Source organism: Pteropus medius, unplaced genomic scaffold (genome assembly GCF_902729225.1).
Source record: "Pteropus medius unplaced genomic scaffold, Ma_sr-lr_union100, whole genome shotgun sequence".
Classification (NCBI taxonomy): Eukaryota; Metazoa; Chordata; class Mammalia; order Chiroptera; family Pteropodidae; genus Pteropus; species Pteropus medius.
Genome location: NW_024354875.1, coordinates 36,967,392 through 36,992,270, shown reverse-complemented (window position 1 = coordinate 36,992,270; position 24,879 = coordinate 36,967,392). Strand labels below are relative to the sequence as shown.

General features: G+C 37.1%; 1 protein-coding gene and 1 pseudogene across 7 annotated transcripts in view; both read right to left on the bottom strand.

Annotated features, from left to right (window-relative positions):
* OSBPL6 (oxysterol binding protein like 6) overlaps window positions 1-24,879 on the bottom strand; it is a 181,122-nt gene that overhangs the window by 113,456 nt on the left and 42,787 nt on the right. For 2 of the 7 annotated variants that reach the window (XM_039855940.1, XM_039855943.1), the window contains exons 1-2: window positions 8,490-8,672; window positions 2,421-2,513 (exon numbers count right to left, since the gene is read on the bottom strand). The gene's annotated coding sequence lies outside the window, so the exon portion shown is untranslated. Of the gene's footprint in view, window positions 1-2,420; window positions 2,514-8,489; window positions 8,673-24,879 lie in introns of those variants that run through there. The other 5 variants (XM_039855936.1, XM_039855938.1, XM_039855942.1 and 2 more) reach the window with 4 other exon arrangements.
* Window positions 17,679-17,802, bottom strand: LOC120597429 (uncharacterized; annotated as a pseudogene).

The window sequence follows — 24,879 nt, the reverse complement described above, 5'->3', positions numbered from 1 at the left end:
TCTATGCTATATTTTCCCAATTTATTAATTCCAAGAAATAATGAGAGATAGAAACTCAATTCTGCAAACTTTTTTTTTCCATAGAACTTTTTTTAATTAAGAATTTATATATATATATATATATATATATATATTTTTTTTTTTGAGCAGGTTTAGGGTCACAGCAAAACTAGGAGAAAGGTACAGAGATTTCTCCATGTATCTCCTGCCCCCACACATGCACAGCCTTCACCCATTATTAACATCTCTTGCCAGAGTGGTACTTTGTTACAATTAAATCTACAATGACACATCACAATTGCCCCAAATCCATAGTTTACAATAGGGTTCACTCCTGGTGTTATACATTCTACATTTTTGGGCAAAAGCATAATTCCATCATTATGGTATCATACAGAGTATTTTCACTGCTCCAAAAATCCTCTGCGCTCTGCCTATTCAACCCTCCCCACCTCCAGCCCCTGGTAACCACTGATCTTTTTGCTGTCTCCATAGTTTTTCCTATTCTAGAATGTATCACATTTTATCTTTCCATTCGCCTACGGAAGGACATTTTAGTTGTTTTCCAAACTTGAGCAATTGTGAATAAAGCTGCTATAAACACATATGTACAGGTTTTTGTGTGTATATAGTCTTCAATTTCTTTGAGTAAATACTAAGGAGTGTGATTATGGGTATGAGGGGCTTATAGGCAGTACATTTTATCTTGTTTTCACACAGTGAATTTCTCATTTCTAGATATAAAAGCCCTTTTCTACGAACAAGTTCAAAGTGAGAAAACAGCTGAAGGTTGGTCAACGAAAGTTAAACTTGCTAAATACAAAATTCTGCATTTGAACTGCAGTAATCTGTTTTCTGATCTCTTCACTTCACATAAAGGCACTTCACACCAAGGCCTCCAGCCATTTCCTTGCTGCTGAAACCAGTGACTAATATTTGAACTTCACCTTCTTGAACCTCTTCTCTCCTCAGACACGTTCAAAAGTAGCTTTTGTGAAAGAGCAAAAGAATAGGCAGAAAAACAGACCATATATTTCAAGATCCTTTTACAGTTCTATTTTCTATAATTTTATAATTATTTCCTTAGCTCCTTATACAGTATCTTACAATCCTTGGTTATTCACCCCATACTTTTCAACTAATTATTTTTTAGTAATCTTCCATTTAAAGAAAGTATCAGGATGAACTCATGAAGAATTTTACTTAAAGGCAAAATTTCCTAACTTCATCCTCTGAAAAGGCCTAGAAATATTGACTAGACAAGCTGCAACCATCCTTAGTGTTCATATTGTGTCTTGAAATACCATTTCCCCAGCTCCCTGAAGAAATGGCTAATTCCAGGTTTGGGAACAAAAAGTACAGTGAGTAGGGAACAGCATGTCTACAAAAGACCAGTAGGAGCATGTTATAAATAAATAGAAAGATAAATGATGATTGATTGATACATACACACATGCATGCATGCATACACACATCCATACTACATTTATAATTCAGAGGCCAATTAGAAGAACCCCTAGCCAAAAATTGCACAATTTGATTATCAAATAGACTAATGACTGCAAATGGAGTGAAACATATCAAATGTTTAAATCCATATGTTCATAATGATCTTTAAAAAAATTACAATGGAATATTACTTAGCCATAAGAAAAGATGAAATACCGCCATTTACAACATGGATGGATCTTAAGATGATCATGCTAAGTGAAATAAGTCAGACAAAAAAGTTGAGGACTATATGCTTTTTTTTTCATATGTGAGACAGCAAACTGAAAGCAACAGATGAATAAGACAAATCAAGACAGACTCATGGACACGGACAACAGTTTAGTGTTTACCAGGGGAAAGTGGGATGGGGGGAGGTAGACAAGGGTAAAGGCGGTCAAATATATGGTGACGGAAGGAAATTTAACTTTGGCTGGTGCAATATACAATGCAATATACATATGACATATTATTAAATTGTACACTTGAAACCTATATAATTATATTAACCAATGTCACTCCAATAAATTTAATAATAAAAATTAAATAATGTGCTGCTTGAAAATTTTTTTTTTTAAATTATTGATCACCTCTGGAGGAGGCCAACTAACCAACTCATTTTGAAGCTGGTAAGTAAAGGGGCAGATTTAGCATTTATCCTACTTTTCTATGATAAACCATGGCTTAAGGAAATTGAGGGAGGCCTTGATCCAGAAAAGTTTCTCTTTATAGAAGCATTCCAGCTAATAATTAAAAAAGAATGTTAGAATTAGAAGATGACCATTCTGCATCTCCTAATGAATGAACAGGATCTCAGCAATAATCATCGATGACTGCTGTGATTACCAGAACGTTCTTCGAAAGTTTCATGAATCATCTAGTATTGGCTCAAACACAAACAGCAAAGGGAATAAAGTCAAAGCAAATTTTACCTTTTGGGCTCTCTTTTTTCCAATCAGTTAAAGAAACTATGAGTCATTCAGCAACATCAGTGTGTAAACTTTCTTCAGGAAAGAAACTGCCGCCTGTCAAAGGAGCCAGAAGCACCTATAAATTAGTTCGTTCTTGGGTTCGCTGCTCTACTTATGAGCCTTTCCTATATAAATTCTTCCACATTTCTTCCCTAAAAGCTAAAAGTAAGAGTAATTTGGCCTTTTTTTTTTCTTTTTTTAGTCTGTGTTGTCCTTCTCTAACCTAAAATAGAGATAATTGAGTTAAAAAAAATTCAAACAAAATTCCCTACAGACTAAAAACACATTTGGATCTAATTCTACTGTTGACTCCTCACTGATTTCTTTTAAATGAAATGAAATTAAATTAAATGCAGGCTCTGGGTACAGTAATTTAACCACTATTTTGATCATTTCTCTCCTACTTAATTAGCAAAACTGAACCATTAAGTAATTCCATTAAAAATGACAAGACAAGTAAATGGCTTTCTGAATCTTATAATTATCAGTACTTGACCTTAAAAAATCAACACAACCTCAAATGGAATTTGATCAACAGGCCTTCCAAAACATATAGGCAGATACATGAGGGGAAATAAGTTGAGGCCCTGAGGGGTGAGGATGCATCCCTTATAAACAAATGACTCAGCTAGCTACGGGCACATTATTTCACGGTGCCGCACCACCCCTATGACGAACCTTCCAGACAGAAAATGGTTACCTCTGAAGGGTGAAGAGTTGACTGAAAGAGGAATGAGGGAATTTTCTGAGAGATAGAATGGTCATGATAGGGGTGTAGGTTACAGAGGGATATCCATTTGTCAAAACTACATAGCTAAGACTAGTGCTTTTCAGTGTATGTAAACTTTAAAAAATGATAAAAGCCATCATCATTGTCATATGGAGGTAAGAGCTGGTGAAGGAATGAATCAGATGGCAGAATACTGACAATTATTGAGGTTGGGTGATGGGTAGTACATGGGGTTCACCATACTATTCTGTTTTCTTTGTACATATTTGAAGTTTTCCATGCTAAAGGTCTTTTTTAAAAGACTAGAACTTTAATCCCCTCTTCACCACTTAATAGCTATTGCATCTCTGGGCAAATCTCAACCTTTCTGAACCTCATTTTATTCATCTATAAACTGGAGATGATTCCTCCATACTTCACTCAAAACAACCCTGGGTTGTAGCTAAGTATCAAGTGAAACAATGAATATAACAGTAACTTCTAAACTATGAATTAATATATAAATATAGCAAGTTAATAATAATGAAGATTTTTAATTACTAATAGATCACATTCCAACCTGAATGTTTGAAAACATCATTAACACACATCTTTGAACAAAAACATGAGGTATATCATTAACACACATCTTTGAACAAAAAACATGAGTTTTTTGAATAATGCCTGCCTGAAAAAAGTTATAGAACTGATAAGTCAAAAGTATGGATAACACAAGTGTTATTATATTTGATTACAAAATATACTATATGCTTCATTTTGAATTCCCAATAATGTAAAAATTTAGGCCTTTAAAGAAAGTGCATACATCAACTTGACGGCTAAGAAAAGATATCTAAAAGCACACTTCATAAGGAAATTGATTTGGGATTTTAAATGATGATCAACTATTATAAATTCCACTGAAGTTTGACCATCCAAAATAATGTTTATATAGAATCGCAATATTAGGGATAAGAAACTTTAAATTCTTAATACAAATTGATTATACTTAGAAATTAGAAAGCTAGACTTTTAAACATTTGACTCTCTAATGTTATGGCACAAATATATTCAACTCGAAGAAGCCCAGTGGACACATGGGCCATTCCATTATTGTTTTTTCTTAAACTTGTCTGTTAGGCTAACCCTAATCACTTACAACTATCACAAAGTGTAACTCATACTTAGAGAGAGAAGGGGAGAGGGAGGGAGACAGAGAGAGACACATAGAGAGATATGCAGGTGTAATACTACTTTAATGTCCCAGTCTAATCCTCAAGAATCAGGGCATACCCTGAAAAGACAAACGAGCTGGCCTGGTGCTCTGTTGTTGGTCCAAGTTTCAAAGTAAATAAGTATGAGAGAGTGATATTTTACTTTATTTTATTTATTTATTTTTATTTTTTACACCTACAGCACCTGGTCTTCCTAGGTAGTCTCCCATCTAAGTACCAATCAGGCCCGACCCTGCTTAGCTTCCGAGATCAGAGACAGAGTGATATTTTAAATAAGAACATTATAATTCAAAAATAAACTTGTAAGAAAATCACTTGGATAAATTCTTTAGCATTAATCTTACTTATCTTCATGTAATAGGTCTATGCACCAAGTGCCTACTTGCAGTGTTCCAACATCTTTTAAAATCTGGTTTAGGGGAACATGTTCCTTTCACCTCACCTCTTGGCCCTGGCCTTTCAGGTTGGCATGGAACAACTGATACACTCCTCTTCAGGAGGCTTCAGAGCCCGTCCGTTTTTTTCCACATGACTTCCTTAAAAAGTGCCAGATAACTCTGCCAATTGCTGAGTTTTAGGATGGTCTGAGGAAAACCCTCTGAGCTGCTGTTTATGAAATTACTAAATATGAATACGATTGAAACTTTACTTCTTATTCTTTTGTTATGGCAGAACACATTACACAACACTGCAGCGGGAGGGCTGGTCACTTTAAGAAAAAAAAATCAAGGCTTCAAGCTAAAACCTCATTTCAGCTATCACCCTGTTAGTAAAACCTTCGCAATCTAAGTTATGTTCTAAGTTTACATTTCTCATTACAGTCAAACATTTCCTATCCATGGAAGGGATGTTTTCGCTAAGAGGCTATGCTGCTTTCTCTAAACACCAACTCTTTGCTTTTTTCTCCTCTAATATATCATAGAGCTGTACAGCTTTTCTGCCATCAAAGAGGAAAGCTACCCTATGCCCATGGAACCACATAACTGCCCATGTGGTCCACCAAGTTGGGGAGCTCAGCTTGTCAGCTGTTTATCTTAGACTTTGATTGCCTCTTCTTATAGCAGAGACAGACATCCAGGTCAAACCACAGGATGATGTAAACACCAAAGTATGAATGGGCTCTAAGGATTTTGGACCAGATGACTTCTCTAAGTCATTTTTAACTTTAAAGTTCCATGATTCAGAAGGAAATACTGAAAAGTGGGAGAATCGAGAAATTTAGTAAGAACAGGGAGTTTGAAAGGAAGCTTTACAGGATTTTAGACTGAATTATTCCCGTCATCCCCCTCCCCCAAATCGGTTCACTTTATCTAGTCCGTTCTCACTTGTCCTCTAAACCCAAGCCCTGATATGAAAGAAATGAAAGTGGGGGGGCTGGGTAACTGGTAAGTAAGCTTCATGACTGTAGAACTCAAATACCCAATCGATGGAGCAAAACGTGTGGGGTCCCAGCCTGTGGAGGGCAATGGCATCAATAACAGAGAGCTATATTCTTGAAAACTTCTGTTCCAGAGAGCACCAGCGAGTGAACATTATAAAAGAGTAGGAACCAAAGCCTTTCACAATCACCTGAGGGCACCACTGATTAGAAATACTAAAACCTGAATCTCATCCCAGTCCTACTGGTTTAGACTCTCTGGCCTGGGCCTAGAAATTGGAAATTTTAATAAGCTTCCTAGGTGGATGCTAGGATTCACAAACTAGCATATTCTAGTCACCAACAAGGCTAGTCTTTCTCAGTTTTCATCAGATTTAACTAGATGTCCCGTATTTTATTTAGTAGGGTTGCTAAAGAAAATACAGGACATCTAGTTAAATCTGAAAGTCAAATAAACAAGGAATCTTTTAAGTATAAATATATCTCAAATATTATATTTAATACTACCCTTTTATACTGAAAAATGATTCCTTGTTTATATGAAATCCAAATTTAACTTGGCATCCTATATTTTTATTTGCTACATATGGAAACTTAAAACCCCACCTCCATTACAAGGGTGGACAAAATCAACATGCACATAAAGAACATACTAACTGTTACCTCCACTTTGTTTTTGTTTTTTTTTTTTGCTGGCTCCGAATTTAACCCTTTAGAATATACAGCATGTAGATAATACATGTAAATATGAAAGTGAATATGATGATATTACCAGGATAACTTCAATTTCCCCAATTGTAAAATGGAAAGGGTAGGACCAGATCTAAAATTCCATTAAACCATTGAATTATTAACAATCCTTTATCCACATCAAAATTAATCATGGATGTCTGAAATTTTCATGTCTTCTGGAAGAAGTTTCCTCACAAAAGAAAGTGACCAATCAACTCAATTTGTCATCCATTTCTTCTCCAAAAGCAATTCTTGAAACCTATGTTCTTGCCACTCATCAGCGATGACCGTTGTACTGTTATACAGCAGTTTCAATGCTCTCCAACACTTACCACTTTCCATACATTCTGTCCACAGTCTACTCCATCACAGATGTTCAGGGGCTGCAGAGAAACCAGTGGTTTCATACTGGCCATAAGTCACACTGAACATACGCGGGGCTGTGATCGCATTTGGTGATCCCTGATGTACTGGTTTACCAAAAGCTCCTATTATTTTAGCAGGAGATCCAAAATTATTCTAAGACAGAGTTGTGCCATGATCTCATCAAGCCAGAAAGAAAGGAACAGCAGACATTTAATTCATGCTGACCAAAGACAGTCCAGCAGTATTAGCATTAATTATAATGGATGAGATAGGATTTATGTCTCTGCATATCTAAATTTGGTTCTACTCAAATGCCTCATGTAATCAATATTGTTATCTGTGATATAGGTGGCATCTAACTCAGTTATATTTGTTAAATAAAACCACTGATTTCCTCTCTAAAATCTGAGTTTAGGCACTCATCATACGAGAGCAAAAGTCTCCCATTTTTTTTGTTTCATCCTAACCATCTTCCCTGCTTTAAATATTTTGATTTGGACGATTATGCTAATTAGATCAACACACTATGGCCCATGGGCCAAATCTTGCCCTCTGCTTATTTTGTAATAAAAGTTGTATTGGACTACAGCCATACCCATTTATTTATGTACTGTCTCTGGCTGCTTTCACACTACAGAAGCAGAGTTGAGTAGTTGGTGACAGTCTGTATGGCTCATGAACCCCCAAATATTTACTATCTGGCCCTTTACAAAGAAAGTTTGCCAATCCCTGCTGGAAATTGTTAATATTAACACTGTTTTTAAAAAAAAGAAAAAAAAAGTGATAACATTCAACACTCCACACCTTTTTGGCAACAATTTTTAAAAATGAATGGTGGCTTTCCAACCCAGGAACAAGCAATCAACAACTCAGCCCTTGCAGTCTCCGAGTGCCCGGGGAGCATCTGTGGTGTAGTTGCTCTATGGCCAAGGATAGTTTCAACAGAACACCACTCTTCAGCCTCATACTCCTAAGACTCCAAACACCCAAGCATGGAAATGTGAGCAGGAATATTTCTTTCTACTCAGAGTCCAGCATTTCAAAAGGCAAAATTATATAATGATAAACACAAGTGTTGGACGGTTGCTTCCATCATTATCTGTAGTATGAGGAAAAATGCAGTAGAAAATGCAAGAATAAAAAAAATGTCTCCATTTGGCACCAGTGCCTATGAGGGCACTGTCACTGTTATAGGAATTCAGAATTTAAAATAGAGTTCTGTGGCTTCACTGCTTTAGGCAGGAAGAGTGTGTGATCAGAAAGAACTACTGTGTTCAAAACCGAAACGAATGTGAGCCTTCAAAAATCCCAGCACAGGTGCCTTCGAGGATAGATTAGATTGCCAGAATGACATATTATAGTTTCTGTGAGGCTCTTGCTGAATACTGCCTCCTCTGCAGTAATCAACCACGAAGGGCCCCTTGTAATCTCCTTTCCGCTCCCATGGAAAACCCTTGTAAGCAGAAATAGCACACTCACGGTTAATGAAAATTTATGCCATAGAAAATTAAAGATAGTCCTCTAGTTGAAGGGAACAGGAAGGAAAAAAAAACCTCATAGTAACTGTTGCTAAGTTTGACTTTACAATATTGACAGAATAGATGGCTTACCAAATAAAAACTTTAAGAACTGGGTCTAATTCAATCCTTCAGTCCCTATTAGGGATCACAGTGGGCTCTCCTCCTGGGACGGAAGCAGAGCTGTGGCTCTTTCTACCCTCCTTTGATTCTTACTCCTCCATTATGTATCATCTTCCACGCCCTGAGCCCACCACTCCCTTGTTTGCTTAAGGTGTCTCTCATGCCTGAAATCCTTAGGCTCCTGCTGGACAAACACACAGAATCAAATACACACCCACAGGAGAAAAAACATCCCAGCTGATCCCATATTCAGGTGCATCCAGAGCTCAATATGTTGACATTTTCTTTTTTTCTTTAAATATTTGGTGAACGTTTACTATGTGCCAGAGATTACGCTTAGGGTTCAGGTTAGAGGGTGAATTAAATTGCCCCAGCCACAGCCTTTTCAGGGCACCCCTGGCAGGAGTTGGGGAAGATATCAGATAAATAATCCCACAGAGTCTAAGATTATATCACAAATGAGTCTAAATCTAAGGTTCTGAGTCTATAAATTCTGTTCAGTGCTGTGAAGGTGAAGAGCAGGGGTCTGAGAATATAAAGGAGAATCCTCATATGTATCAGAAGACCTGAGAAAGCTTCTTCCGCTCTGCATAAGTGGTATTTAAAATGAAACCGGAAAGAGGAGCAGGAGTTAACTCAGGTGAAGAACACAGCTGAAGAATAGCAGGTGCAGAAACTCTAGGAAGAAAGAGTGTGGCCTAGGCAAGGGAGGTAAAAGTGGCAGCCTTCCCTCGAAGTTGCAGCAGTGATTTTCATTCATCTTAAGTACAATGGGAGACTGAGAACAGGAGAGTGAAGGAATAGATCCACATTTCTAAAAGGCCACTATGTGTAGGAACTAGTTCTGAGACGCAAGAACAGAAGCGTGGGTTTTTAGGGGCTGTTGAAGCAGGAGATGACGGTGGCCTGATTTGGGCTGGCGGGGCAGTGCAATAGGAGTGCAGAGTGGCATTATTCAAGATATATTTGGAAGGCAGCGTCACGGGGGGAGATATTGACAAATGAGGGAGAAAGAGATAACAAGGATGGCTCCCAGTTTTCCGGTGTGAACTGCTGGGTAGATTGCACACCATTTGCCAAGAAAGAAGTACTTTGGGAAGACTCTGTAGGGTGAAGCATCGAGAATTCTGTTTTGTAAACCACACAGCAAATCTGTAAAGAGCAGAATAAGATTTACTAGCTTCTATGGAAGCTTATGTGCCTCTGTTTTCATCACTTGTAAATTGTGAATTACGGTAGAACCTATAAGGCTGTTGCGATGAAATAAGCTAACACGTGTAAAAACATTTGGCATGATTCCTGGCACACAGTAATCTCAATAAAATGTTAGCAGCTGTGGTTACTATTTTGCACTTGAAGTTTGAAATGTCTATTGGTGACCTTAGCAAAGATGTCTAATAGGTAGTTAGATAACTCGGCTCTGCAGCTCAGAACTCTCTCCTGCTGGAGAGAGTGGGAAGGATGAGAACGGTCAGGGTTTAAGTATTCTGCAATGAGATTATGAATCAAATATTTAGTTAGATATTTTATAACAGCCCCTAAAGATTTATTTATAAGTTGGCTAAAAGGTCAGTGTCTGGGTTACAACAGCATATACATGACACCCAAATTTGTAGAAAACAGAATTTGATGCAGAAGTGAGCCCTGAAGGAAGAAAACTGAGAGGTCAAGGAATGAGTCTGTTGAGATTTTCTTAAATTCAAACACAAAACAAAGGTGAAAGTTGAAGGAAACTAAATAGACATAAAAAGGTTTTGCACATTTTATTCTATTTCTCCAAACAGAAAAATTTGGCAATCGATCTTAAAAAAAAAGTCAGTAACTCGTTATATATCAGAAGTGTATACAAATATATATTTGCAAGAATGTTCACTGTAATGATATAATACCCAAAATGACCTAAAGGAACCTAAATCAAAAACAACAGATGGATTAGGTAAAGTATGGCACACCTATGTAAAGGAACAAATTTATAGCTATTAAACATCATGCCACAAATGATTGATTGGAAAATGTTCACATTCTATTAGTATATCTGAAAAGTAGGCTACCAACTAGCACACACTATATAACATTTTGTTTAAAAATATATAGATTAAAAAAAAAAAACCCACCAACATGGCAAACAATACCAAGAAAATTAACAATAGTTAATTCTGGATAGTAAGACTTCAAGTGATTTTTTTTTTTTCTTTCTTTGGACTTTTTTATTTTCCAAATTTTGGAGACTCAAATCCCCAAATAAAAAGCTCAAGAGAAACACTGAGACTGAAGACTTGACACAAACGTCTCCATCATCATCCTCACAATAAAAGGAACCCGACACTGTTGTATGCAAGGAGAGCGATATTTCCTGATCCTTCCTTAATAAGAAAGAACCACGTTCAATACCAGTGGTTGTCCTTTCCTAACTTTGAAACAACTAACATCAGGGTTACAAATCAGATGATATTCTTTGTTGATTTTCAACAATATGCATCAAGAGAAAACTTTTAATTTCATTGTAAAAATATAAAGCCACACAATCTTTCAGTCTGTAAATATTTGTACACTATCACACCCACAACCAAACCCAACATTTCTTTTAAAGAAACATTAAACATTTTCAGAGGACCTTCACTTCCCCATAGCCCTTTTAAAATTTATCAAGAAAAATGTACATCGCCCCTCTGCTAAGCCATAAATAAGCTTCATGTCAGAGGACTAAATTTTCTCTGAGATAAGCAGAAAAACAAGTTCTCCTTATATCCTGGTACTTAGTATCTGTGCAATCTTGGCCAAGTCTCTTAGCCTTTCTGAGTCTTGGTTTTCTCATTTAAAGGTGGGAAGAATATATACAACTTTCCTTGCAGGAGTTTTCAGGTTTAAAAGACAACGATGGCTACAGGAATCCGAATCTCTCTACACATCCTTCCCAAAAGGCCACAAAATCAACAAGAGGGCATATATCATCACAAGCCCAAGCCATTTAGCATTCTTAGGGACAGAGAATACCACAAACTTCAAGTTACCAGTGAGTGGATGAAATAAACACCAATTTCCAATCAATAGAGCTCCTGCTGCTGCTGCAAACCGGTCGTGTAAAGAGAAGAAAAACTCCAATGGAAAGGAGAACAGGGCACAGAGAGAACGTCAATGAAGCACAGACAAAATCACCTCCAAAAAGGGAAAGTCCTACACTAAATGCCCACATATCACACACAGATCTGAGACCAACCTGGTAGCTTTTGGCAACAGCTACGTCTAAGGGAATGAACTTGAAGGTGAATGAGACCAGAGGCCTCAGACAAGTGCTGCTTCTGGGACAGAAGAATATAAACAGAAGGAATGGCAGTGAAGAAAGAAGGAAAAATTAAGGATACCACATAAATGAAAGAGAAACAAGACACCCTAGACCTTCACCGTCTATCACCACCACCATCATCCATTAAAGAAACTGCATGCACCTCACTGTTCGCGACAGCTATTAAACTAAGAAAAACATGAAATGCCCAGGAATAGAAAAATCAGAACAAAACCAGAACAAATTGGAGCAAAATCAAATAGCTGCTGAAAATTCTCCCCACCAAAAAATCATGAAGCAGAAGAAAACTGTAATACGATACTCCAAACTGAATTAAATATTCTAACACAAGCATCTGAAGAATTAAAAAACATCTAAAATCGGGAATACAAAAATTAACACAAGAAATGAACAAAAATAAAAAGCAAGAAATGCAGTGAGAGTTGATTGAATTCAATAAAGAAAATGAAGAAAAAGACAAAAGTATTTCTTCCTCCTAACTGAAGAATAAATTATAAGGTGCCCAAGAGAAAACAGATTTAAGTTGAAATTTAATAAAAGGCATAGAAGTAGGGGGAAAAAAAAAAAAGCAGGAAACAGTAAAGAGCTGGAGCATTTGCGAAATGGTGAGAAGTTAGGGGCAGGTCACAGGGAGGTAAAGTTGACAAGCAAGGCTGGAACCAGAGTTATTCATTCAATAAATATTTTTGAGTGTCTATTGCATGCAAGGTGCTGTTGTTAGTGATTGTGAGTGGAATTGGTTCTCCCCTGTACAAATGGGAGTCAGGGACCTTTAATCAGGAAAGTGATGTAATCAGACTAAACTGAGAGGAAAGTAACTCTAGAAGAGAAATGAAAGACTTTCTGGAATAAGGTGAGACTGAAAGGGAGGCTAATTAGGAGGCCATAATAAATAATTCTGAGATAAAAAGCATCAAAGTTTCCCGATGGCCCCACATGAAGACGACACCAAGGCTTCTATTTTGGGAAACTGGAGAATGACTCCATCATAGTTGGAAAGAATTTCTGCTCCATTTTGAGCATGGTGCGATATGATATACAGAGACGGGAGCCTTGGGAAAGTGTGGGGGCGGTTACCTTTTTCGTGGTAATAGTAGCTACTGGACATGAAGAGATGGCCTATAGGTAATTCAGTTCTCATGCCTCAGAGCACCAGGAACACCTCTGGGGCCTTCCATATTTGAGGGTTAGAGTGGAGGAAGAACACTGGAAGACACAGAGCAGCCACAGGAATGCAGCCAAAAGAGAAGGCACCCAGAAGCCACAAGAGGAGACATTCTGGAAATGGTGGCTGGTCCACAGAAGCAGACTGCGCAGAGACCAAGGAGAGTAAGGACTGAAAAACAGGAACTCAGACTCCGATGGTGATCTTACGGATAAGCAGTTCCAGGCTGAGGAATGAATGGCATTCATGAAGGAGATTTCGAGAAATGCTCTCAGTGAAAGGAAGAAAGGAGATGAAGGTGATAGGTGACAAGAAAGGGAAGTTGGATTCAAGAGAAAAACTGGGAGTGGAGAGATAGGTGTGAGCCAGTGGTAAGATCAAAACTACAGAAATGCAGAAAAGAGGATATAACTGATGGGGTGAGAGAGGAAGGGGTCAGGGTCTGGTTGGAGGCTACAAGATCAGCTTTCAGGGTCTCTTCCAAAACTGTGAAAGTGGGGAGTGCAGGGATTGCGGGTAGGGTGCCACAGGCCAGCATCCCAGTGGCACGTGAACATCTTTCCTTCCTTTGCATGCCTATAGGGTGTACTATGGAATTTAAGGCTGGGGGCTTAAAGTCTAAGACAAGGCTTTGTGTGCCAGTTCTGCCGCTTACCACCTCTACCCCTTTGAACACAGCATAACTCATCTGAAGCTCAGTTTTCTCATCAGTCAGTTAGGTATAACGATACCAATTACACACACCCCCACCTACTTCGTAGGGTTCTTGTGAGGCTCAAGAACATAGTGTGTTTGTGGATGCACCTTGAAGACTGAAAAGGCCTATGCATAAGTTAGTAGATCTAATTATTCCACATGTACTTCTCACTAGAGGTAGTACTTGTTCAATCTGTGTGCATCCCGTACAGGGTCTAACACAGTATTGTGTACAAATGCTCACCACACACTGACGTGGACTAAGCGCCAGCCTCTTCTTTATGAAAGGCATGTGGCTGAACTGTTTTATATGTCCTATACCACTACACACTGAAACCATCACACTTAAACCTGGGGTAGGTTCCCAATCTGAGTTTTTTAGTAAGACTCATAGCAAACAAGAGTTCAACACTTTGTAACAGCATTTTCAAATTAGCAGAAGTGCAATTATGAAAAGGTTGCCATATGTTAGAGTCTATGATTTTTTTTTTTTTTAATTAAGAAGAACACAGTAAGAAATCACATTGCAAGCGCACTCAGCCACTGGATCTAGAAAAGGCATCTGAAGAAAATTGACCACCACGTCCCAACTGAGATGAGGATACAGGCCGCCCCCGCCCTCCATATAGCTCTCCTGCACCAGAAACCCACTAGCTGTGGAAAACACACTTGAGTTCTGTCGAATCATCAACTAAGAAGTTGCTGCAGTCAAATCCAGTGTGTCATTTCACATGGGCATCCCTCTTACTCCTGAAACAGAGCATACTCTGGAAAAGTACACTTTAATATGGTTGCCACAGCCTTACCTACCATTCAATCAAAATCTTTTTATTACAGAGATAATATGGCATCTGTAGCTCAGCACTTTGTGTGTGGGGGTGGAGGGAATAACACATGTGGAGAAAATATATTTTTTTCATTACCAAAGCAGCAAATTATTTTTGCTCTTCTATACAGTACAGTAAAGCTCATACATTTTAAAGAACCTACATAAGTTCTTTTTTTTCCATCTGAGGCAAGTCTCAGTAGTGATTTAAAATTAAATTGTTAACCAAGTGTCAGGAATCATGAAATAAGTATAAGCGGCAGTCTCTTTCCAAATACAAATACCAAGATATTCAAAATCAGATGAAACTCTAAAAGCATATAGTAGTAGCACCATCTATTGAAAACCTTCAATTCAAGAAATCTATGAACTACCTTTAACACTCAAAGGGAAAATGTTAGGAATGTGATATTATTAATATTCTCTTTTTACAAAAAGACATTCATTTATTCATTCCTGTAATATACTGAGTCCCTATTACATGTCAGACACAGTTGTAGGGATTGGGGATATAATGTTAAACCAAATAGACTTGTCTCTCATAAATTTATGGTCTAACGAGAGACAAAAAATTAAGTAAATAGCTAAGCATATGATTACAAATACTACACGCTAGAAGGAAAATAACACAGTACCATGAAAAGAAACAAGACAGGAACCTAACTTGAAAGGAGAAGGCTTCTCAGAGGAACTAGGTTAAGCTAAGACTGAAGCCAAAGAAGGAGGGGACAATCCAGACAGAGGGATCAGCACATGCAAACAGTCTGAGACAAGAAAGGGCTGGGCATACCAGGGACCTGAAAAAAGAGCAGTGGCATTTCAGCAGAGTGTGCAATGGAGAGGAAGGCATGAGATGAGGCGACAAAATTTATGGAGTAGTTGTATGCCAAAAAATTCAGAGCCAAATAAAAGATTTGGGTTTGGTTTTGTTTTTGTTTTCTATGTGCAGTGGGAGGCAGTGAAAGACTTTAAGTAGAGCAGTGATGGGATCGGATCTGTATTTTTAAAAGAATGGATGGAGGAGGACAAGAAATGGGAAAGCTGTGGTAATGGAAATGGGAGAAGAGGATGAGTTTGGAATATATTTTGGAGATGAATGGGTAGGACTGTTCAATGTGAATGGGGGAGTGCAGTGAGGCAGGCATCAAAGGTGATCTGGGTTTCTGGCTGGAGCAACTGATTGAATGGAGGTGTCTCATACTAAGACAGGAACAAGACAGGAGGCACAGGCTTAGTTGGTAAGTAGGGGATCAAAAAACTGGTTTTGATAAAAATGCTAAAAAATTAAAGATGCCACTGAGACCTCCAGATGGAAATGTCAAGTAAGTGGTAAAATTAAATGAAACAAATGCAGACAAGTGCCATTTCACTCTTAGGATCTAGATTAGTAGCTCAACTCAGTAAAGGATGTTCGTCCTTCTTTGAAAGAGTCATTCCCATCCCCTCACTCACTTCTTGATTCAGTCCATTCCCATGCCAACCAGCAAGCCAATGAGACAAAAATTCAGGTCCTAAGAATTCTCAAGGATAGCAATTTACATTCTGAGAAAGTAGAGAAGTCTTTGTAATAAACCAAACTACACAGGGTTTGAGACTTTATAAATTTTTGTTATCAATTTTATATCTTATAAATTACATAAATATATTAGTAAAATGTGACTTCAACATTTTTATAAATTTTATATTAGAAAATACAAGTACATTTTTGAAGATTTTATATATACTTTTTTCCACAGTTTCATAGTTGTCTTATAAAAAAATCTTAAAATTATAATTTTTTAATCTTTAAGACAAGGCTTAGACAATTAATCAAGCTTACCTACGATTTCTTTGATATAAACTTAAGGTATCAATATCCTATTCACATTAGGGCTAAGTGGTTGTATTTTGAAAAGCACCATAGGATGGTAAGAAATCACTGTATGTATCAAACATTGATTCATAGTTTCAGGTTGTAAGGGACTCCTAACCTATATCTGATCCCTGGGTTGATTTTTGTTTTTCTAACCAAATTGCCGTGATTCAAAATTCTTTGTTCATTCAAAATTTCCACCAGTTTAAATAATAATGAAAACTGCAGAAGCAGGCTCACCACACTTGTCTTCTGGCAGGGAGACATTTAATACCAGCGAGACTGCCAAATAAAGAGATGACGTCATCCACATCTGCTGATTCACAGGGAAGGGGGGAAACAGGAGGAGGAGGTAGTGAAGCCAAGAGAGATGTTGGAATTGTGATTATGTTTCACTGGAAAGTGGCTACTGAGCTAGACAACTGCTCAAAAAGGTTACTGGTGGCCAGTGAAGAGAGGAAAAAAAGGCAGCTGTGAATGTGATCAGAAGAGTCACATAATATTGGTTAAGCAAGTAAAAGACAGAGGTTTAGCAGTGAAAGATTGAGACCAAGTGTTCCCTTTTCTTTTTCTGAGTGTCCATTTTCTACATCTAACCCACTTGAAAACATTGCTTCTCAATCACAGTTTCACAAGATTTACTTTAAAACCATCTTAAAACCACTCTTGTCCGACGTAATCATGGAACTTGGCACAACTTTAAAAGACATCTTTTGAAAAATCACAAAACAAAACTTTTTAAATGGAAAATACACAATAGGTAGCAATATAATTTCTACAGTAAAAAGTGTATCTATGTTGTAAGTGCTTAACTGCCTGGAAGTATAAATTTCTACAATGAATATGCATCCATGCAAAGGGCCATTAGTACAATTAAGGCATCAAATCAAAATAAATTAAATATTTAATCAAGCCATGCCGTTTCACAGAACTCAGTCCCTAAAGTGAAGAAAAGCAAAAAATGATTGCAATCCATTGTTATCGCATCAGTTATTCAATAATTATTTCTTAACTACCGACTATGCATAAGGAATAGTATAGACACAATAGGTAAGGTGACTGATTATTAAACCAAATTAGGACACTGTCTGAGAAGCATGAATGGGCTCATCGGAACAATTACTAATGATATTGAGTAAAGAAATAATAATACCAATGATAAACTTTAACTATTACTAAGTAATTATCATGTGACTAGTTCTTAGCTATGCACTTTTTAATTATTTTTAATTGTAATAAAATACAATAACATAAAATTTATTATCTAAATCATTTTATTTTATTTATTTTATTCATTTTTTAAAATTTTTTTTTAATGTCTACAGAACCTGGTCTGTAGGTCCTAAGTGGTCTCCCATCCAAGTACTAACCTGGCCCGACCCTGCTTAGCTTCCAAGATCAGATGGGATCAGACACATTCAAGGTGGCATACCCGTATTTAAAACCATTTTTAAACATACAGTTCAGTGGCATTGACATTGTTGTGCAACCATCCACCTCCAGAACTCTTTTCATGCTGCAAAACTGAAACCCTGTACCCATTAAACAATAAATTCCCATTCCCCCGTCCCCCAAGTCTGACAACCACGATTCTACTTGAAAATTATGATCTCATAAGTATAGCCAACAAAAGAGTTCTATTTGAATCCACATGTTTACAGGGTCTCTTCTTCAACTAAAACAACATTAAAAGCAAGAATCAAAGTAAACCGTACTTAGATTGCTATATAGCAAAGTATTAACTCTGGATTTTTTTTTAAATAAAGCATATTAAATTATTAGTAACATTTTTGTGAGAACAAAGTTTTCACTATTTACATTTTAAAATGTTAATTTAATCTTATAAAACTTCCATTTCACATGCATTATAACATAATATTATTGTACAAGTATGAAATTTATTAATAAATATCATATTTTGGATATGACATGCCCAAAAGCTTTTTACTGATGTGGTGTACAACCAAAAACATTTGGGGAACCACTAATATAAAGGACTATGGTCCCATTAATGGGAATCAATTTAGGAGGGAAGGTGGGAAGTTTGTTTTCAAATATTTTAAAATAGGTTGAGTTTAATGTGTCATGTGGAGACTAAGTGGAGATATCCAAAAGGCAAAAGGACATGTAAGCCTAGAGTTCAACTGAGAGACAGAATCTATATTTAGAAGTAATCTACATAGCGGTGACCAGAAGAGACATGAGAAGGAATGAGAACTGTGAAAAAGCAGACAGCAGAGGCCTATACACAGTGGAGTCCCTATATTTAGAAAGTATGAGAGAAAGGAGATCTAAAGGAGACAGGAAGATAGGAGGAGACTTAAAAGAATACATAAGAGGGATACCATAAAATGAGGCCGTAGTGTCTAAAGTTGTAGAAAATTAAGGAACTGAGAAAAGTCCACTCACTGGATTTGGCTGCCAGGAGGTCACTTTGATCCCCTAAAAACACTTTTGGTAATGGGTAGCACCAGAAACCTGATTTAGGGCTGACTGAATGGTGAGGAAGGGCAGATAAGAAGTGCAAGTGGTCCACAGGGAAACTTGGTGAAGATGGGAATGAAAAGAGAAGTACGATGGTGATGTATGGAATGGTTTGATTGCAAGAAAAGTTTCTGAAGTAGTTTGTTTTCAACTGGGGGCAATTTTATCCCTTGAGAGACATTTGGCAATCTCTAGAAACCAAAAATGGTTGTCACAGTGCTACTGGCATCTAGGGAGTAAAGGCCAAGGTTGCTGCTAAATATTTTGCAATAAACACAGGACAGTCCCCTACAACAAAGAAGTAACCAACATACAATGTCAGTAATAACCCAAATACCAAACATCAATAGTTGAGAAAGCCTATTCTAACGAATTAGAAAGGTCTGAGTATTTTATTATGAGAAGTTACGAAAAGGAAGGACGCAATGATAAATCGAGGTCTCGTAAGAGTGCGAAGGTATATGATTCAGGGCAGAAGCAGATGGTGAGTGCTGGGGGGAAAAAAGAACATTTTCAAGTTGTTTAAAACAGGAGAAGTAGAAATGGAGACAATTAAAAATGCAGAGAACTGGTGATCAAAAAGAAGAAAGCAGAGGTAACCCATATCTGATGGTCTTGATCGCCTCAGAAATACAAGCAGCAAAAATTCTGCAGAGATGTGGGGGTGGAAGTAGGGTTTTAAGAGGAGAAAACACTTGGAACAGCCCCTGTGGGGGTGGAATCAATTAGAGGAACATAAAAGGTTTACCAAGTACCCAGGAAGGCCTAGCAGGGGGGAAAAAAAAATCAACTCAGTTTCCTGAATATCTACAGCAAAAAAGTTATTTATCCTTGGAGCACAAAGTAAGAGAATGACATCAGGGTTATCTCAAGGTCAGGACTGGCCAGATGGATCAGGAGGACAAGAGGTAAGAAAAATTAGACAGTCCTGCTCAAGTGGCTTACTCGAGGTCCAGGCTAAGGCAATGAAACCGAAACCAGATAAACAGAAGACAGGAAAGAGGTTGGGTGCCAGAGGAGGAGCAAACACCAGGCTGGGTGGGAGGGAAAATGAGGAGAAGAAGAAATGATAGGAAGCTAAGGTCAAAGATGATAATTCTGGGTCTCAAATATTGGAGGATAAATTGTTTTCAATTATGATGAGCACTACAACAAAGCCATGCCTGTATATGGCTGTAGACAATATTTTTTATTCCCGTATTCTCAACCCCTTCCCCTCTGACAACCATCAGTTTTGTTCTATGTGTCCGTTTCTAGTCTGTTTTGTTGTTGCTGTTTTTTAGATTCTACATATAAGTGAAATCATAGATCATAGGCTATTTATCTTTCTGTTTGACATTTCGCTTAGCGCAATACCTTCTAGGTCCATCCACGTTGTTGCAAAAAGCAAGAATTCATTCTTTTTAGTGCTGCATAATATTCCATTACACATATGTGTGTATGTATATATATGTCACATCTACCACATCTTCTTTATCCATTCATCTTGATGGACATATTGTTCGTATTGATGGACATTTAGATTGCTTCCATACCTTGGCTATTACTAGTAATGCTGCAATGAACATAAGGGTGTATACATCTTTTCAGAGTAGTATTTTTGTTTTCTTCAGATAAATGCCCGGAAGTGGAATTGCTGGATTGTGTGGCAGTTCTAGTTTTAATTGAGGAATCGCCATACTGTTTTCTATAATGGCTGCACTAATTTACAATTCCACGATCAGCGTACAAGGGTTCCCTTTTCTCCATGTTCTCACTAGCACTTGTTACTTGTTGATTGATTATAGCTATTCTGACGGGCATGAGATGATATCTCATTGTGGTTTTAATTTGCATTTCCCTGATGATTAGTGATGCTGAACATATTTTTATATGTCTGTTGGCCATCTGTATGTCCTCTTCGGAGAAATGTCTATTTAGGCCCTCTGCCCATTTTTTAATTGGATTGTTTGTTTTTTGGTGTTAAGCTGTACGGAGACTAATTCTGACATCCAAGGGTAGGCATGGGAGGAAGCCAGTATCCTGGATTTCACTATCCTTAATACATTCCTACCGGCATCAGTCTTTAGAGATCACTTAAATTATCAATATCCTCTCTTTAGGTATGCCAATCACACTCTCATTGATCCTCTTGTATATCTCACAGCATATGCTGGTGACATGGCCATTTGAAGTTAGTGGAGACTGTGTCACCAGGGCTAGGTGGCCTACATAGAAATAAATCCTCTCTGACATAAATCCCTCCTCAGAGTTACACATGTAGAAAGATGACATCATGATAGAGTAGCAAATAATATTCATTTTTACAGGATGGACATCATGACCCACAACTACCACTATTCTCTACTGTGGTAATAAGTGAATCAACTTTACAACCAAGACAAAATTAGCTTCCTTCCCTTTCTTTCCTTCTGAACTCTGACTGCACTGTCTGAAGACACAAATACCATTCTCTAAATGTATCATTTTCTTCCAAGATCAAGATATAAGAAACACAGTTTTATTTCATCATCATTTTGGCTGCTACCTTTCAGCACAGGCCTGTTCCACCATATCCTAAAGGGACGATTTAATTTTTAAGGGACTGCAGCAGCTAGAAACATGGATTGAATAGAGCAAATGACTTGAGAGAAAAAACGAAGTGAGATTTAACTTGCAAAGAAAAAAATAAGTAAAAGTAGCCTAAATAGTTCAAAAAACTATTATAAAATTGAGATATTATAAAATTAATATTTTAATAAATGTTCTGATTACATTCCAAAATCACATAAAATATCTAAATACAAAATTTATTTTTCAGAGGGCTATTAAAGATATCCAATGAATAGTTCTTTATACTAATGAAAAAACACAACATTTTTAAAAAGAGCAACCAAATACTTAAATATTAGGTTGTTAAGCCACAGGAATATTGATATTCATCAAGTGCTGTGAATTTTTATCCAAATAGAGATTGTATCAAATTATTGGCTCCAATGAAGGGAAAAAGAGGTACAAACAAGACTAAAAAAGAAACTCCAAGATTATAACTAGCCCCTTCCCCTAAAATGTTATATAATTAATTTCAAGCATCAGTACCAATGTCTGGCCTTTTTGACAGATAAGCTACAAATCATATGATGGTTCTTATGTCACTACATTGTATCTCTAGGAGTCCAGAAAAGTGACATCTAACGAATAATCCATTTTTTAAAGACTTTCTGTGTACAGTGGCAGAGAGCATCCAGCAAGGAGTTATTTTAGAGCTCATTGAAGAAGATATACAGAAGTTAGCCACACATATTTGATAATACAAGTGGTAGGAATGAATAGGATGGCTCATAGACAACGTAGAACAAGAAAAAAAAAAAGACCCAAGGCCAATCTCTCTAAATCAGTGGTTCTCAGATTTTAGGGAGCTTCTTAAATTAAACAGACTACCAGACCCTATTCCCGTCTAATTCAGAATCTTTGGGGTGGGGCCTGAGCAAATAGGCTTTGTGATATGCACTTCAGATGATTCCAAAGCAGGTACTGTGTGGGCCAACTTTGGAGAAACACAACACTAGGTCACAAAAAGGAAAAATTGATAAATTGCACCTTATCGAAATTAAAAACTTTTGCTCTACTAAAGTTCTCCTGAAGAGAATGAAAATACAAGTGATAGACCGGAAGAAAATATCTGCCTATCTGAATAAACTCTGTGGATTGTACCAATGTCAGTTTACTGGTTTTGCTTTGTAGTATAGTTACGGAAGATGTTACCTCTGGGGGAACTGAGTGAAGGGTACACAAGTCCTCCCTGTACATTTTTTGGCAACTTTCTGTGAATCTAGAATGATCTCAAAACAAAAAGTTTTAAAATGACTACATGTCTGTCTAGCTACCTATCACATTAGTAACAAGCCAGTGAATTATCCTACAGTCTGAAATATTATTTATTTAAAAGGGCTGAAGTCCAGCAAAGGTTGACGAGTCACAACTTGTGAAATTCTTAACACTATTAACCTAAATTGGACAGGCATGCTCTCCAACTCCGTATTAATTCTAATGTAAGTGCAAACGTTGTTGTCATTATTACTATTTCACTTTCCAAAGTAGTGTTATGACGTGCACCATAGTGACTGAGTAAATGATGTGACTCGAGACACATATTATAATAAACATTAAGAACTGTTATGAAAACATTTCCATTTTCTACTATTAATGTAATGTTGAGTGAACATTAGGTTTTAAGACTATCTGACTGTATTATTCAAAAGCTAAATAAAGTAAGTTATAGAGAAAAGGAGGAAAATTGACACTAGAGAACTATTACTGTTTCAATATAAAGTGTGCCAACAAGAGTATTTCAGTGTCTCTGGAATGGCGCCTACTGTGAATAATAACACTAATTAATTGCTAGTACTATATATTAGACACTGTGCTAAGCTCATCATAAGTAGATCATCTTACTTAGTACTTACAACAACCCCTGAGGTAGGTATTGTTATGAAAGATGGGGAAATAGGGAGATGATATAGCTTGTCCAAGGCCAGATCTCTTACGATGCCAAAGCTCAGGCTACAAGTACTGAACACCCAACCACCACTGCTCCCACACGTCATCACCACTTACTTAATGTCAATGAAGATAAGAAAGTATGAAATAATAAAACTAAGGCTAAGCTCTAACTTACAAGATAAATCAAACTGTACCCACCTAGTGTGGTGAGATTGCAAACTGCCTTTGCTGTCCATTCTCCACTTTTTCCTTTCAGGAACAGAACTTCTACCACTCCACCTTTGTAAGTTTTAGCTTGGCACATGATCACCCAGCTAGTTTACAATTCCCACCCTCTCTTGCAGCTAGGTAATGGCCACTTAGCTCTACTCAATTGGATCTGAGCAAAAGGATACATGAAATTTCAAGTGACAGACTTCAAAAAAGGCAACTTGCCTACTCTATCTTTTCTCTTCAGTTCCCAATCTTCCTACAGGTAGAATGCAGAAGTGGTCCTAGCCAGCCAGCTTCTACCCTACAGGTGAAGATGATACTATAAGTGAGACAGAGCCACATGGTAGATAGAGCCTTGGTTTCTTAGTGGCCTCCATTCCAGTGGTCCTCAAACTTTAATGTGCATCAGAATAACCTGGATGACTTATTAAACCCAGACTTTGGACCTATCTCCAGAGTTTGAGTCACAATTTGCATTTCCAATAAATTCCCAGGTGACGTCATTACTGTTGATCCAGTGGGGAGGTAGGGGAGCATATCTTGACAACTAATGAACTAGATCTGCTCTTTCATTAAGGTGGCCACGAGCCAGATATGTTTCCTGAATACTCGAAAGGTGGTTAGTGAGACTGAGGAACTGAATTTTTTAATTTAAATTGAATACCAACACTTGATTCAGTTAATGGAAAATTTTTAAGTATGTTTAGCACATCTTGGGTGTATGAAACTACTTTTTTGAATTTTAAATTTTATAAAATCAAAATATGGATCAAATGTTTCTGATAAAAATTTAGTGTCGAAGTTGAAATGGGCTATAAATGTAAAATACATATCAGACTTCGAAGAGTTAGTACGAGAAAAAGAATGTAAGATGTCATTAATAATTTTTATATTGATTATATGGTGGAATAACATTCTGACTATATTGACTTATACAAAATATATAATTAAAACTAATTTCACATGTTTCTTTCCCTTTTTAGTGTGGCTATTAGGAAATTTAATATGTGACTCACATTACATTTTTATTAAATGGTAGTTATCTAAACTATTATATGAATGATAGAAAGTAGAAGAGAGATCTATCTTGTTGGGCAATTAGTTTTGTTTGAAGTCTCTTTGTAATAGCAACTTAGCTTGTACCCTGATCATCCTCCTATGCAAAATGTACAATTTCCAAATTCCTGGTGGTAAATGTATTATTCTGCTACTGTTCCCATTCCACTCATCCTAATTTTCCTTTCTTGTTTTATTTAGTTTCAACTGCACAGAATTTGATTAATCGCAATCTTTGCTATGAGACACATTCACATCTCTGGGCCACACATGCTGCCCTCA